General features: G+C 46.2%; 1 protein-coding gene and 1 long non-coding RNA gene across 2 annotated transcripts in view; both read left to right on the plus strand.

Moving 5' to 3' along the window:
* Nucleotides 1-16,147, plus strand: part of GMDS (GDP-mannose 4,6-dehydratase) — a 641,167-nt gene that overhangs the window by 549,721 nt on the left and 75,299 nt on the right. The window lies entirely within an intron of this gene.
* Nucleotides 5,653-11,127, plus strand: LOC104654247. Its single transcript, XR_746804.2, has 2 exons — nt 5,653-10,065; nt 10,379-11,127. It is a non-coding gene; the product is annotated as an uncharacterized LOC104654247 (long non-coding RNA).

Below are 16,147 nucleotides of genomic sequence, written 5' to 3' on the forward strand. Positions count from 1 at the left end.
ATGCTTCCTTGCCTTCCCGAAAATACTGCCATGACAGTAGGCCTTTAAAGCAGTTTCCTTCAGGTTTAGAGATCTGTTCGACAGCACAGTGTCCAACTGTAGGGGATAAGTGAACACAGTCCTTCCAAATGCCATCGCGCAGCAAATCCCTAAAAATCCATGTCCGTTCAGACTGTGGAGTGGCTCAGGAAAATGTCTAGGATAAAATGCTGGGTGAAAAAAGAGGCATAAAAAGTGCACAGACAGTATGATCACAGCCGTATAAGAAAACCCTACACACAGGTGAGCAGAAGCTGGGAATCAGCCACGTGCTGTGGACGCCTCGTGCTCCCAGCCTCGTTCCAGCAGAACCGTTAACCACAGTGGTGTCTTCATGAGGGGCCTGGGAGGGGCTCTCCTCCGCTGGTGGGTGTTCTCCAAATGTTCATTAGTGAAGTGAACATGTGTGACTTTACAACCAAGAGAAAACAATGGCGAAGCATGTTAGACCTCAGCCTCGTTCTCGTCAGTTAGAATAAAGAAGCGCGTGAGGAAGGAGAGAAGTATTTACCACAGGCCTCAGGCTCGAACACGTAGGCAGAACAGCATGGACGCTTCCCTTGACTCCCCTGTTTCCCTGCTGCCCCCACCTCTGATCAGTCACCACCCCTGTGCCTCTGTCTCTGGAATGCCGGCCTTCATGGCTTACTTGTTGCATTCCTGCCTCAACGCCTGCCCACCACCTCCCCTCAGAATCATCAGCTGCGATGCTGCCAGAACACCGCACACATCTGACTGTGTTCTTCAGGGCTTAATGCCCCCCAGATGCACCTGTTCTTGCAAGGGCCTTCCTGCCGCACCACCCCCTGTTCTCATTGCTGTATGGGTCTAGCCCTGGATCACTGGGTGCCCAGCCACCTCCCAGGACTGCAACTTAATGGTCATTCCTGCCCTCCCCAGTTCCCAAACTCTCCTGAAGCTACCTCTCCTCCTCCCTCGGGTCTCAGGTTTACTGGAACTTCCTCTGGAAACTCCTCCAACTTCCCAGGAGTGAGCTAGGCGTTCCCTTTTCTGTTCCCACAGACACACGGCCCCACACCACGCACAGTCCATTATCCAGGATTCCAAACTCCAAAGAACTCAGGGAAAATCAAAACTTTCCATAAAATCCATTCGGCACAAAATCTGACCCGACCTGACACAAGACTAATTATCTAGTCTGTCTTTTTATTAGGTAGTGTAACTGTTCCTACGTTTTGCTGAAGGAATATTCGCGTTTGATTATGATGTGCTGGCCAGATGTTGCTGGGGCTGCTCAGAAAGATGGGATTAGGGTAGCTACAAACTTACCACCTGTCTGTTGAGAGTACAAGGGGCAGGGGCAGAGGCAGCACCAAGATAAGCCTAACTCAGCCTGTCCTGGCAGTACAGGGCAAATGTCCACCTGTGTGTGCTGCGCCCGTCACCTCGTGTCTCTACAAGCCAAAACATCTCAACTCCAAGCTCTCTGGAGGCTTTGGAAAGGCTCTGTGCACCTGTATTCTGATGATTTATGTGTCTATTTCTACCACTGTCTTTCTGGCTCTTTAAGTATAGGGAAAGTGTTTTGTTCCATTTGTATCCCCAGTGCCTTGCCTGACATGTAGTAAGCTATCAATATTTTCTGGTCGAAGTGTTCAGTAGTCATCACTTCGTTGTGTAGTGGTATTTAATAATTATCTGTAGAACTAGTATCCCACCATCAAAAGTTACTGAGGTAGGAAATTCCACCTAGGCTTTGTTCAGCATTTTAAACATGACTATTACTATTAAATGCTTTAATAACACAACCATTCAATGATTCAGGTTCAAAGGTACTTTTGAGGAAGAACAAGTATGTACTTGAACCCGCACCCCCACCCCCTCACCGCCAAAATAATAGAACAAAAGCTGTTATAGCCACGTGGCCTTAATATTAATCCACAAAGCAAGCTCCACACAGGCAGGGACTGTGTTTATTACTTCCAATTTACGTATTTCTCTTCTCACACGTGAAAATAGCCACAGCAACGGAAGTTCAGGAGTGAGCACTTACTGAGTACGTATTACACACGGACACTATGCTCAGCACTGCCGATGCATTTTCTCATTTGCTCTTTTCAGTGACATCCCAACACAGTATTTTCATGCTCTCCATCCACCTGTCCTGGCCCTCTTCCTTTCTGGGGTGTTCCTTTAATTTTTTGAAGTTTCTTTCTAGTTGGTCTTGCTGATTTCCTCCTTCTTTTCCAACAGACCATCTTGAATGGTACTCCCGTACTGGCCTTCCTTCCTCACAGACACACTCTTGCTCAGTTACCCTCAGTGGCCCTCTGTTGCCCACCTCCATGGAGCCCAAGCCACTCGGCCAGCCTCACAGTGCCCAGAACCTGATTTCCTGTGGATTCTTCAGGGAGGGCAGCCTTTACCCCCACACACACCCTGCCTTGAATCTCAGTGCCTTTATTCAGGCTGCCCCTACCCCTGCAGTCCTCTGTCTCCTTCTGATGGCTCTATTATATTTATGGCCAGCATCCCCAAGTCAGCCTGGAGACAACCTTGTGTTGTTGACTCATATCATCAGTGTTGATCTTGTCCCCTTAGCAAAAACGTTAACTTGTTGGAGTCAAGAACCAGGTCTTGTCTTGCTGTCATATCGGCCTCGTGCCTGTCACTGTGGCAGACAAATGATAGGTGATGAATAGGGTGATGAATGAGCCTTAGAAAGTCAGGGTGCACGGACTTTCAGAAACACACAATCTGGTTTGCAAGGACAATGTTCTTAAATTCATTTTTACAAGAAGCTAATGCCAAAGGTGAAAGAAAAAAAGAAAGAGAAATATGATTACTTTAAGTCTAAAACATAGATCTAAAAATCAAGTTGTGGGAAAAATACCACTTCACGGTGCCACACATGGAAAAAGCCTTGGCACTGCAGCCACTGGTGAGCTGAGTGTGAACCAAGCCTGTATCATGGGGTCCTCAAGCGCAGTTCAGCCCCGGGCTGCTTTCACACCAGTGTGATGCTGAGGAGGTGAATGGTGTCCCCACGGTGCACCTGGCGGCTGTGGGGCAGGACACCTCGACAGATGCCAGCAGGCGCATCCAGGCACAGTGGCCAGCATGCTGCCCCACAGCTTGACTGGGGAGCAGGGAAGAGGATTATATTTCTTCATTTACACAAAGTAGCTTTGAGGGGACTTCCACCCAGCACAGAAAAAGCAGTATACAAAAGCAACTTAAAAAATTATTTTTGAATGAAAGTCTGTAACTAGCTGAGGTACAGACTCCTCTTTGGTATGGCAAGGCATGTTTGGATATGTTGTGTTACCACTTTCGGGTGGAACTGGAGATAAGAAAGGTGAAGTCAGGTAGCAACTGTCTGCCTTAAGAATATTTACAAACTATCAGTTAAAACATCTGCTCTCCCTGAGGAAGAGCAAGAGCCAGAGGGGTGGAGGCAGGGACGGTGGAGGGAGAGAGAGAGAACAAAGTGAGCACCCCCCGCTTACCCCAGCTCACTTTTCCCTACCGTGCCCTGTGCCCACGTAGCCAGCATGCAGGAACTCCTCCGTCTCACTCAGGAGTTGCCAACACCAAGGAACCCACTGCATGTGTCTGTCCTCGTTATGCTTAAGAAAGATCTCAGCTTCCTTCCCCCAAAAGGTGCTACTGCAGCTGGATCTCAGGGCATGTGTTTTGTTTCTCACCTCAACTCATCTCTGCTTACGTGGACTCTGGTTCAGTGGCTTAGGATCTGGGATATAAAACCCAGCAATCATAAGTCAACACCATGTATTGGCCCTCCTCGTAGCGAGGGCTGGGGGCGGAGCTGTCACAGAGCCAAGGTTATCTTTTGTAGAGAAGTGATTTCCCCAGACTGAGGTTAGGGTCACCAGATGGGCAGTGAGGCAGACATTGTCCGCTGTCCAGTCCGGAGCTCCGAGGCCCTGAGTGCTGGTGCCTTCAATGTGTCAGCCTGAACCCTTGCAGAAACCTTCCTGCTGAAGCTCTAAGGCCTCCCCAGGGGTCACCACAGGTGGCCACCACCCTTATCAACAATAGGATTCATGCCACCACGGCTGGAGGACCCACTGAGGGACAACACACGGTGGCTTCTCTCCAAGACGTCTCTGTCATCTTCCCTATGGAATGAGCTTCAGTCATAGCAAGTGTGGATCTTTTTAGTGCTGCTTTCTCTGCCCTCCTAACTACTCCTCCCACATACAGTGAAATTCTAAAACAGAGCCAGAATCAGTGCTATCAGGACAGGGTTCTGCACATCAAGCTCTTGAATGGGCAAAGAGTATTTTTAATCAAGGCTCTGGGTGAGAGGGCAGAATACAAGTTTTAACATCTCATGTTTTAGGCCAGGCTATGCTCTGACTAAAGTGTGTGCTGCTTTAGCTCTGCCCTGGCTCAAACCAAGGAGCCATGTCAGGCATTCCTGCCACTCTGAACGTCTGTAATTCTCTCCAAGGCTCTAGCAGTGCCTGAGTTAAGCTGCACCTTTACAAAGAGTCAGAGTCCAGCTACTGCCATCAAAACTCGAGCTTGCATCAGGCACTGCTGAGAAAACCGCCGGCTCTGACTGGGTGGCGTTGTGGCGTCTTGCTTCTAAATTTTCTTTGTCTGAATGGGGGCGTTCCAGTTTCACGTTCGATAATACCCAAGAGAGGCATGCGCCACGTGAGAAGAATCTCGCACACCCCCAGCTCAAACATGTTGGCCGTCTGACGTTTTCTAACATCGTGTCTGCCTGTAAAAGGCAAACTCCTGTGTTGTGAATCAGCTTTCAGCTCCTTTGGAAGAACGACTTCTCTTTGAATCAGAACATGTTTCCCTCCAAATAAAATTGTCATACCTGTCATCAGTAAACAAAAATCATTCGTTGTGAGGAACTTACTTTAAACTTACAGAAATAGGCACATTCATAGAGGTATGGAAGGGAAGAATTTATAAATAAATTTCTTTATTACTTATAATAAATATATATTATTTGAAAATAAGACCTCTGCCCCAGTGGCCTTAGATTTAATGGATTAACGTTAGAAAATAAAATGTGATAAATTATTTTTAGTTTTGTCATCACAGACCGTGATTTTACTCTCTCAAAAATTTGAATATGCATCTTTTCTTTTCTTTTTTTTTTTTTTTCAGTTGTACAGACTTGTCTTTAAGCTCAAACACTGCCCTAATTAAGGAATGAAGTTGCTCTGTTGATGAATGGGGACGTGTCAGAGTAGATGCGGGTCATGTGTTCTGAAAACACGTAAGCAGGCGTGTTTAACGAGGTCGGAAAGACACTGCAGAGACGTTGAGTTGAAGGATAGAACTTTGGTCATTATTTTATTCTCTATGGGAAGAAAACGTGTAACATAATGAAACAGTGAACAATGAAAGAAACATAGCCTGTATTTTTTAAATAATAAGTGCCATTTATGTGTAGAATTGGGGTCAGTTGGTTATTTATAAATGAAGGCTTAACACAAATACAGTTTATCCCTTTGGACGCATTGATGTACTCCATGCTAAGGGAAGGGAGGGAGAGGCAGGGAGACAGGAAGAAATGAAGGAGGGAAAAACGAGTTTAGCAAAGGCTTGCACTGTAAATATGGGAGGGGTATCTAGTCATTCTACAGTTAATTACCCAAAGATTCCTGAACCCAGACTTTTAAAGAGTCCCTGGTTTGTTACCCTGGCGGCATGACCAGCCTGAGCTGGCTTCCTGGGGTTTTGCACTTCGCGGTTATGATGTAGGAACAGGATAAGTTATGACTGACCCTTCTGCACTTCGCTGTTATGATTTAGGAATAGGATAACTTATGACTGACCCTTCTTCTTCTCCTTCACTCCTGCCACTTGTTTCTCAATTATCTTTTAAAGTACAGTTAGGGTCTCAGATTTCCAGAACTGGGGCTGCGACGTCCTTTGAGTGTCATGTGAGGCATTCCTGCTCTTGGTGGAGGTGGACTGCTCAGCCTCAAGTCCCAGTGCCGGGCCCGAGGAGGGACAGCGCGAGGTGTGCTGGCACCTGCAGTCTTCTTTCTTGTCACCACATAAGACATCACTAGACAAAAGACATCAAAATCAGATGCTGTTGTGCCGCGTTGCCATCTCTCTTCTCAAATCAGTGTCCCAGTAGCCAGGCAGACTTCGGTTCATCCTGTTTTAGCCGCCCGCTAGAATTTAAAACGTGGCCGTGCAGCTCCTGACCCCGTTGAGAGTGCCTCGCAACCAGAAGACTGTAGCTCTTCTTTTCTCCCAAGGGAGAAACTAATGATTTGCAGAAGCTAGTAATTTCGTCTATGAAACTTGCCCCAGGCTCTCCCTTCCCTCCTGCTTTCAGTGGTACTGAGGAGCTCTATTTAATCTGAACAGAAAATTCCATTTTCTTCTGATGATTTTGTGACTATACGAAAATGGAATTAAGGGATTGTAGATTTCTTCCCCACAAGCATATTTTAAAATCCAGAGTAAAAATGAAAACTTTCACAGTGTAGTTGAGAATAAAGGTGAGAGGTTTTCTAATAATACTTTAAAAAATTCTCATACACAGATAAATTAGAAGAAGCATGAAGACTTTTCCTTAAAGAAATGTCCCTTTCCCTGCACTTTGAATAGATGAACAAAATGAGTAAGCAGGGACAGATTCAACTTTTGTGGGAGCTCATATACCTCGGTGTTGGGGGGAGGCTCTTTTATAGAAAAAGAATGCAAAGATCTCTCACTTTTGCGGAATGTCCACATTCAGCACATGTGAGCTGCTGCTCTCCTCACCTGGGCCTGGAGCGCATGGGTGAGAGGCTGAGCCTCAGGGCTTAGGCCAGCTGCCTCTGCACAGGGGGGCTGTGTGTTGCCCTTAGCTGTGCCAGGGAGGAGTCACAGCAGATGGCGTGCTGCCGTCCTAATCTCTGTGGCACACAGGAGAATGTCCTCACCCCCAAGGATGTCCCCATGCTAATTCTAGAACATGTGGCTTTGTCATCTTATATGATAATCCAGAGACTTTGCAAATGGGATTGAGTGAAGGGTCTGGAGACGGTCCTGGATTTTCCAGGGTGCTCTAATGGTAACCACAAAGTCCATATAGGAGAAAGGCAGGAGGGTCAGAGTCAGAAAAGGAGCAGTGAAGACGAAGCGGGGTCAGGGTGATTCGAGAAAGGGGCTGTGAGCCAAGGGGTGCGGGCGCCTCTAGAAGCTGGACAAGGCAAGGGAACAGGTTCTTTCTGGAAGCCTCTAGAGGGAGCAGCCCTGCCCACACCCAGAGCTGTAAGAGGATCAACATGTATTGTTTTAAACCCCCACACCTGTGGGAATTTGTTAGGCTGGGCTGGCTCCAGCCTCTCCCCTCCAGCCACTCAGCAACCTCCACAGTTAGGCCCCTCCTGGAGACCTCTCCTGGCTGCCCCAGGCCCTGTCTCCTGTACGTCCCTCCTCCGCCCCTCATCCAGCTTGTTGTTTCTCCCTACCCCCATCTTCCTTATTTTTCTTCTTTTCTTTGCATCCTCAAAACATAAACCCTCAGGCTCATCTCCCCAGCCTGATGTGCAGTCTTCCTCTCTGCCTTGTGTCTCTCCTCTGACCAGTGCCTCCATGGGGGACAGAAGGCTACACCGTGTGGCTGTGGCAGCCCCTCACTCCACAGTGTGGGCATGTGCTGTTCAATCACACATGGACACTCAGAGCTCTTGCCAAGTAGACACAGACTAAGAGGGCCTATATGTTCATGACATTTTTTAGAGGTCTGAGCTGCCCATTCAGCTTTGCATGAAAATGGAGATTGCGAGTTTTGACCACTCCATGACTGTGGCTTGTTGTGAATGTCTGTGGTGAAGTGGCACTGCCTGTTCAGAGTATTGTTGGAATTTCATTTGACCAGGTGACAAGAAAGTGTTCACAAGCCTAAGGAGGAACTTACCTGCTCCTTCCTGAGGAAATATGTGCCCCCACAAAAAAAAAAAAAAAAAGGGAAACCAGGCCCCAGTGTGCCACCGAGCAGCACCACCGCTGGAGGCCGCCCTCTGTCCAGGGTCGTGCACACGTGGGAGCTGGGGCCGGAAGCCCCCATGCCTGCCCTTCTCAGAGTGGGCTGTGCTGGGCTGATTGCTTTTCCACCTCAATACCGACGTTGTAGACTTGACTTCCAGCGGCAGTCCTGACTCAGCTCATCTCCCGGCCATCTCATTTCCTTACTCGGGAGATCGGCGATTCTGTGTATTTTTCTAATAAGCAAAATCCCCAGAGATGAAAGAAGCCACCACAGAATACTCAGCTCTTTCTGGAAACAGAAGAAAGACTGCTGACCCTATTTGCAGGGAGGGAGGGTGTTCTTCCTGAAACACCTGAGTGTGTGTTTGGACCACATGGGTGGAGGACAGTTCAGGGAAACCAAGTTTGCATTTAAAAGATCTTGGTTCCAACGTCATAGGTGTTGTGCACCCTTTCCAGGCCTTGTCTCCAGCGCCACCTCACATGTATACCAGCTATAAATACTACAGTGTATGTATATGTACAGATACACACAAAGCTAAAGTATACATTCACCAAGATAAACTGTGCTTGCCAGGGCTTTAATCTCCCCAGGAGGCTGTTATTACTGGAGTCCGGCCCCAGCGCGCCAGCTGGGGAGAGGAAGTGAGACTCTGGTGTCGGGAGGCTGGGCGGCGTTCCTCTTTGTCTACTCTTTGCTTTTTAGAACACATGCATAGCTAGCATTCACATGTGGCCACAGATGAAATGATATGCTTGACTCGCCCCTAAAGATGCCTTTCTTGTCAGTATGTTGCTTTACGGAGATACTTTACCCTCGATCATCGGCAGCCATACCGGATTCCGATGGAACAAGAGAGCAGGAAGTGCTTTCATCATATTTTCCCTGTTCAGTTTGAGCAATCCGAAATGGAGGTGATCATGACAAAGGAAGAAAGTTTCCTCTTGTGAGCTTGCATTGTTTTAATTCTCCTTGGCATCTAGTCTGACTTCTACTTGTGGTCTGGACCAGTGGTTCTCAGAGGTGCACAAGCATCAGAAACACCCAGAAGGCTTGTTCAAACCCAGATTCCTAGGCCTCATTCCCACAGTTTCTGGCTTATGAGGTGTGCATGATGCCCAAAATTTGTTTTTCTAGCAAGCTCTCATGGGACATGGATGCTGCTGGCCTGGTTTGGGGACCGTACTTTGAGAACCACTGGTTCAGAACATGAGGCTGCAGCACTCCCAAGGTTTTGGCATTGTTTTGTATTAAGGAATAGCTTATGAGAAATAGGTTTCTAGCTTTTTAATTTTGTTACCAGTCTAGACTCTATGATTGAGAGGGTGACCAGCTGTCCCAGTTTGCCCTGGGGCACAGGACTATTCATGCTGAAACTGAGAGAGTCCTGGGCAAACTGGGATGAATTGGCCACCTTCACTATTGATCCAACTTCCCAAATGCTTTGTCTACATTGCTGGTACCTGGCTCGGAGGAGGCCCTATTGGGAAGGCTGTAAGTGTGTTGCCGCAGGGTTCCACAGGACACTTAGAGTTTGAGGAACATCTGCCATCAAAGCACTGCAACAATATTTAGGGATGTTAATTGTTCCTCAGGAGGCATACGTAGGAATCACATCCACCTTAAACATGCGCACTTGTGGCATTTGGGCTCACACAGCCAAACAGCTGCCACCGTCTGAAGTAACACGTGGGCTGTGGGGTTCCTGCAGTGTGACAGACACACTTCTCTGCATCATCCATGTACCAGCCTGTTTTCTTCTCACTATAGCCCAATCAGCTAATTATCATCATTTCCATCTTTCACAAACAAGTACGTAAAGATGTCATTGTTTACCCCAGGGTCACAGATGGCAAAAGCGGCAGAACCACAGGCCAAACACTTGTTGTTTTACCGTGTGACTCCGAAGAGCATTAAACCGGAGGCTCTATCCATGAGTTTTTCCAGCCACTCACGTCTCTGCCTCTATTGGAGATGAAGCCTCTCAGAGTGGAAGGCAGTGGACCTAGCTTGGATCGGGACGCCTGGACTTTCCTCCTGCTTCTTCCAGATCCTGGCTCTATGACTTGTATCAGGTCACTTTTTTTTGGGGGGGGGGGGGGGGGACGGAGTCTCGCTCTGCCGCCGAGGCTGGAGCGCAGTGGCCGGATCTCAGCTCACTGCAAGCTCCGCCTCCCGGGTTTACGCCATTCTCCTGCCTCAGCCTCCCGAGTAGCTGGGACTACAGGCGCCCTCCACGTCGCCCGGCTAGTTTTTTTGTATTTTGTAGTAGAGACGGGGTTTCACCGTGTTAGCCAGGATGGTCTCGATCTCCTGACCTCGTGATCCGCCCGTCTCGGCCTCCCAAAGTGCTGGGATTACAGGCTTGAGCCACCGCGCCCGGCCCAGGTCACCTTTTAACCCCTCTGAGCCTCACTTTCCCCATATGTGACATGGACATAATGCCTGCCTTACCTTCTGCCTTAGCTTATCTTGAGGAGAAATAGAAATGGTGTTTATGAAGCTGTCAGTAACCTGCGAAAGCACGCACTTGTCCCTATGAGCATACATGTGTTAAACCTTCTGTTATTCCAAAAGAAAGGTTTGGCACATCAACTTCAGGAATATTTACTTAAGTGGAGGAGAAACAAAGCAACTAAAGTAGCCAAAATTAGCAGTGAACAGAAGAAAATTCTCAGGAGGAAAATGGTTCTTCATCTGGTTTTACAAGGATTAGCAACACGTGTGTCCTGTTCCAGGGCAGCAAATCACGGCGCAGGCCCTAGCCATTTTGCTCAGGGAGGACTGCGCTCTTTGGGAAACGTTCTGTTGCAAGTCACAGATTATAGGTGTGTGGTAGAAGGCCAGGCCTGAGCTGTCACTTCCTCAGTGTCAGAGGGTCTCATTACATTTCATTACAGTGATTTTCTTTTTGCTGAAACATTAGGAACCCTGGAGCACTCAGCCAAGATCATGGAACAGAATCACCCTCTCCTGCATGTTTTTGTTTCTGCCTCCTGCTTTTCTGTTCTTTTTCCATTTTCTCTGTGTGTGTGTTGACTTGGCTGCCTATAGCTTCATCGTCAAAGCTGGTCCATGTGGGTTCAACCTCGTGCTCTCACTCCCCTCCACCATCGTTTTTGTCATCAAAGCTAAAACTTAAAAAAAGAAAAGGGAGGGAGGGAGGGAGGGAAAGAAGGAAGGAAGGAAGGAAGGAAGGAAGGAAGGAAGGAAGGAAGGAAGGAAGGAAGGAAGGAAGGAAGGAAGGAAGGAGGAGGAGGAGGAGGGAGGGAGGGAGGGAGGGAGGGAAAGAAGGAAGGAAGGAAGGAAGGAAGGAAGGAGGGAGGGAGGGAGGGAGGGAGGGAGGGAAGGTAGGTTGCTTGTGATTGCTTTCTGGCAGTTGCTCATGGAGCCACAGGCTTCATCTCACCACTGTTTGTTCTCGGGGCTGAGTCACTGGAAACCAGGCTGTAAGTCTGAGCCTGGAGAAGAACCTGTGGGACTCTGAAGAGGTGGTGCCAGAACCTCCGAGTGGCAGGGCAGTGTCCCTGCACACAGGGACCTTGCAGGGAAAAGCACACATGTTCTGCTTGCAACTTTAAGGATTCTGCCAAGAGCTACTGCCAGACTTCATTTGTCATGGCCACATGCTGATGCTGATGCTGATGTTGAGAAAGGACTGGCCTGTTAGACATTATCTACTGCTGCATGAGAGAGCCCTCTATGATTACCAATATAACATTCAGAAAATCTGTGCCCTGTATGTCACTGTCACCTCTTCCTCTTCTGAAATAGACACACAGTTGAACCATTCGTATGAAAAATAGTGCATTGCAAGGCCAGGATTATAGCAGTCTTTGCATTAAGATAACTGTGATTTTGTAGAGGGTATTACTGATGCGAGGCCTCAAAGATCGTTGAATTTCATTCTACAGTAGAATAAAATAACCAATGCTATTCATTGGTTCTGTTTTTACAGAAGACTCCGAATGTAAGATTCCCTCACGGTAGAGATTTCTAACTCATATCAGAAATAAGGATCTTAAATAGTAGCCAGACTCTTCCGGATTCTCTGCATCACCTAATGAGCTTTCCCAGACACCATCATGGGCTGCATTTGTCAATCCAAGTAAATGACCATCCTCACACTTTTATCCTCAGGGAAGTTTGTTGTTTTATTATTTTTTTTAATTTGCTCATAGAAAGAAATATGACTCTGTTCTCTGTTTTTTACACTACAGAGATACAGAATTAACAAGAAAACAGAAAGAAATTCGATTTGAAATGGCACCCCCCTCTATGGTATTGTGAGGAAGCATTCCTTATTCAAAGAGCGTTAGACAAACACATTCCCAAAGCAGAGCTGGCTTTGGGTCTGAATGCACTCAAACTAGGTAGGAATCTGTAAAAGTAATAGATACTTTTCATTTGAACAGATATATGTCCTAGTTTAAAATTTGGCTATTGCTGCAGTAAATACTATAAGCTTGTTCTAAGTTTATGTAACCTTCATGACATAATTGTTTATTCACTAGATTCTGGGCAGATGAGAAATTTCATTCTGCCAACACTCATTTATCCTATTTCCACCTCTTGCTATCCTACTAAAGCAAATATAACTCCCCGGGAGCACCTAGGAATATACATGTGTGCAGACGTGTGTAAGTACACACATGGGCTTGACATGCCATTAAAAGCATATGTTTGATTTTAATAGGACTGATTTTTTTACAAGCATATAAGAAATAGCAAAAGCCTGGCACTGCCATTTACCACAGTGTGACCTTAGACGTGTCACCTACCCATGAGCCTGAGCCTCGGTTTCTACTTTTATAAATACATAGCACGATGGCTACCTTTCAGGGTTGTTGGAAGAGTCAAAAGCAACAATAGCACATAACAGGTGCCCAGCACATGGCACTGTATCCTTTTATCGGTCTTAATATGCATATCGCTTCTTTTTAGCAACCCTAAAATTGAGATGCACTCTAAAATTAATGGCATCTAAAACACTATGCCATGGTTCAATGGGCAGTTATTTTTCCTTCTTACAGACAGATAAAATAATAGTACCTCTTACAATCCGTAGCATAGTAGAATCAGTAAAATAGAGTAATTGGCATCATCATGCTTTGTCAAGTCATCAGAGAATTATGTATTTCAACAATGCCACCATTGTTCAAACACATTTTCAGGACCCAGGATCTTCTCTGTAGTGCATTCAGAAGTGCAGTGAATAAATCACAGTCTTTGGAATTGGAGAAACTTGGTTTCAACTCAGCCCTGTCACCTGCTAGTTGTATAACCTTGGGCAAGTTATTTGACTCTCTAAGTTTCAGTTTCCTCGTATGTAAAATAAAAATCCTAGTATTTATTTTATAAGTTTGTTAGAAAGATTAAAATAGGCCGGGCGCGGTGGCTCAAGCCTGTAATCCCAGCACTTTGGGAGGCCGAGACGGGCGGATCACGAGGTCAGGAGATCGAGACCATCCTGGCTAACACAGTGAAACCCTGTCTCTACTAAAAAAAGAAAAACTACAAAAAAACTAGCCGGGCGAGGTGGCGGCGCCTGTAGTCCCAGCTACCCGGGAGGCTGAGGCAGGAGAATGGCGTAAACCCGGGAGGCGGAGCTTGCAGTGAGCTGAGATCCGGCCACAGCACTCCAGCCTGGGCAACAGAGCGAGACTCCGTCTCAAAAAAAAAAAAGAAAGATTAAAATAAGAAAATGTACATAAAGCACAGCCTACTTGGAGGGTACATAGTACGTGCTCAGTAAATGATAATAGAGAAAACAAACTAGTAACTGTGCTTGCTAGTAACAGAACTTTATCTTTGCCATTTTATTTTCCTGAAATAAGAAAAAGTAATCCAAAGTCAACCCTTGCCAAGTTGATGGCCACACTGAGTGATACTAAACACTGGCATTAAGACAGCCAGTTCCAGCCAAGATGGAGTAACAGGGACAGATTTGCCCTCCTGCCCAAAAGACAAAACAACAACAACAACAACAACAAAATATATAGACATATGTTTTTAGCACACACTTGATATCAGGCAACAGAGGACAGTAACCTCTGAGATACAGGAAACAAATGAGGTGAGCCCTTCGACTACCCCAGCCCACTGCTGAGAGAGTGAGCAGGATGCAGCATGGGGAAAAGAATCGGGCAGAGCCCAGCAAGTTCCCTAAGCTTAGAGGGCAGAGTTCAGGGCAGCCGGACTGGTGAGAGAACACAGGGCAGAAGTGGGGAGAATTGCACAGGTAACTCCAGAGGTCTGCAGAGGCGCCCCTGGAGCAGTAGCTTAGAGGACAGAGGTCAGGGCAGCCAGACTGGTGAGAGAACACAGGGCAGAGGTGGGGAGAATTGCACAGAGAACTCCAGAGGTCTGCAGAGGTGCCCCTGGAGCAGTCAGGGGAGTGCTGATCAGCACAGGAGGAAACAACCTACGGCTGCAGAAGAACCACCCAAAAAGATTAGAGGGAACAGCACTGAACGCTCACACAGGGCTGGGAAGGTTGCCTGTTTCCACCAGCCAGACTGGAGAAGATTGAAATCCACAGGGCATTGGTTAGAGTGTTCAGAAGGGTCTTGCCTCTGTATTAGGGATTTATTAGCCCTAAAAGGGGCACAGACTGCTCCACATCTGCCTAACAAATCACGAGAGGAAGACCCAAAAGGACCACTGCCTCCAAGTCACATAACTGTGTCCCAGAAACAAAGTTCAAGAGTATGTACAGTCATATAAAAATATCTACTGCCCCACAAGATAAATTTCACAATTTACGGCATCCAATAAAAAAATTACCAAGCTTGCAAAGAAGCAAGAAAATATGTCCCCTAAACAAGAGAAAAAGAACCAATCAAAATCAACCCAGAACTGATACAGATGTTAGAATTAGCAGTAGAGATGTTAAACTAATTCTTATAAACTAATTTTGTATGTTAAGAAAGTTAAGTAGAAGGAAGATATAAAGAAGACACTCAGATTGAACTTAAAGATGAAATCTATAATGTCTGTCATGAAAATTATATCGACAGAATTAATGATATATTAGACATTGTAAAAGAAAAGATTAGTGAACTTGAAGACATAGTAATAGGAACTATCTAATATGACGCAGAAAAACAGAATTTTTAAAAAATGAACAGAGAATCAGTTCTGGAGGACAACTTCCAATGCCCTAATGTATGTGTGTAATTGGAGTGCCCAGAAAAAGAGGGGAGGACAGAAAAGATATTTGAAGAAATAATGCTAAACGTTTTTTCCAAATTTCATGAAAACTATAAACACAAATATCCAAGAAGCTCAACAAACCCTGTATTAGTCAGCATTTGCTAGAGGGACAGAACTAATAGGATAGATGAATATGTGAAGGTAGTTTATTAGGAGAATTGACTCACGTGATCACAGGGTGAAGTCCCACAATAGGCCATCTGCAAGCCAAGGAACTAGGAAGCCAGTTCGAGTCCCAAAACCTCAAAAGTAGGGAAGCCGATAGTGTAGCCTTCAGTCTGTGGCCAAAGGCCCAAGAGTCCCAGGCAAATCACTAGTATAAGTCCAAGAGTTCAAAAACTGAAGAATTTGGAATCTGATGTTCCAGGGTAGGAAGCATCTAGCACAGGAGGAAGATGGAGGCCAGAAGACTCAGCAAATCTGCCCTTTCCGTGTCTGTTTTTACACTGGCAACTGATTCGATGCTGACCACCCAGATTGAGGGTGGGTCTGCCTCTCCCAGGCAACTGACTCAAATGTTGATCTCCTTTGGCAGCTCCCTCACAGACACACCCAGGAACAATACTTTGCATCCTTCATTCCAATCAAGTTGACATTCAATATTAACCATCACAAACCCCAACAAAACAAACATGAAAAAGAACTGCATTGAGGTCCCTCATAATCATACAGCACAAAACTCGTGATAAACAAAAATGTTAAAGGTAGCCAGAGAAAAAGGACATGATATGTTTACATAGGAACAGAGATAGGATGCCATCTCTTTATTGTATGTTAATTATATACCTTAATAAAGTTGTTAGGGCAAAACAAATTTTAGAATACTGTAACTATACCATATAAAACTGCTTTTCTAATGTGCCTTGTAGACCCACTGTTAAGGCAGTTCCTAAAGGGACACTTAAGATGTATTTTGAACCAAGACTGGTATAGGTAATAGTA

This window comes from Rhinopithecus roxellana, chromosome 4, assembly GCF_007565055.1.
Source record: "Rhinopithecus roxellana isolate Shanxi Qingling chromosome 4, ASM756505v1, whole genome shotgun sequence".
NCBI classification, from domain to species: domain Eukaryota; kingdom Metazoa; phylum Chordata; class Mammalia; order Primates; family Cercopithecidae; genus Rhinopithecus; species Rhinopithecus roxellana.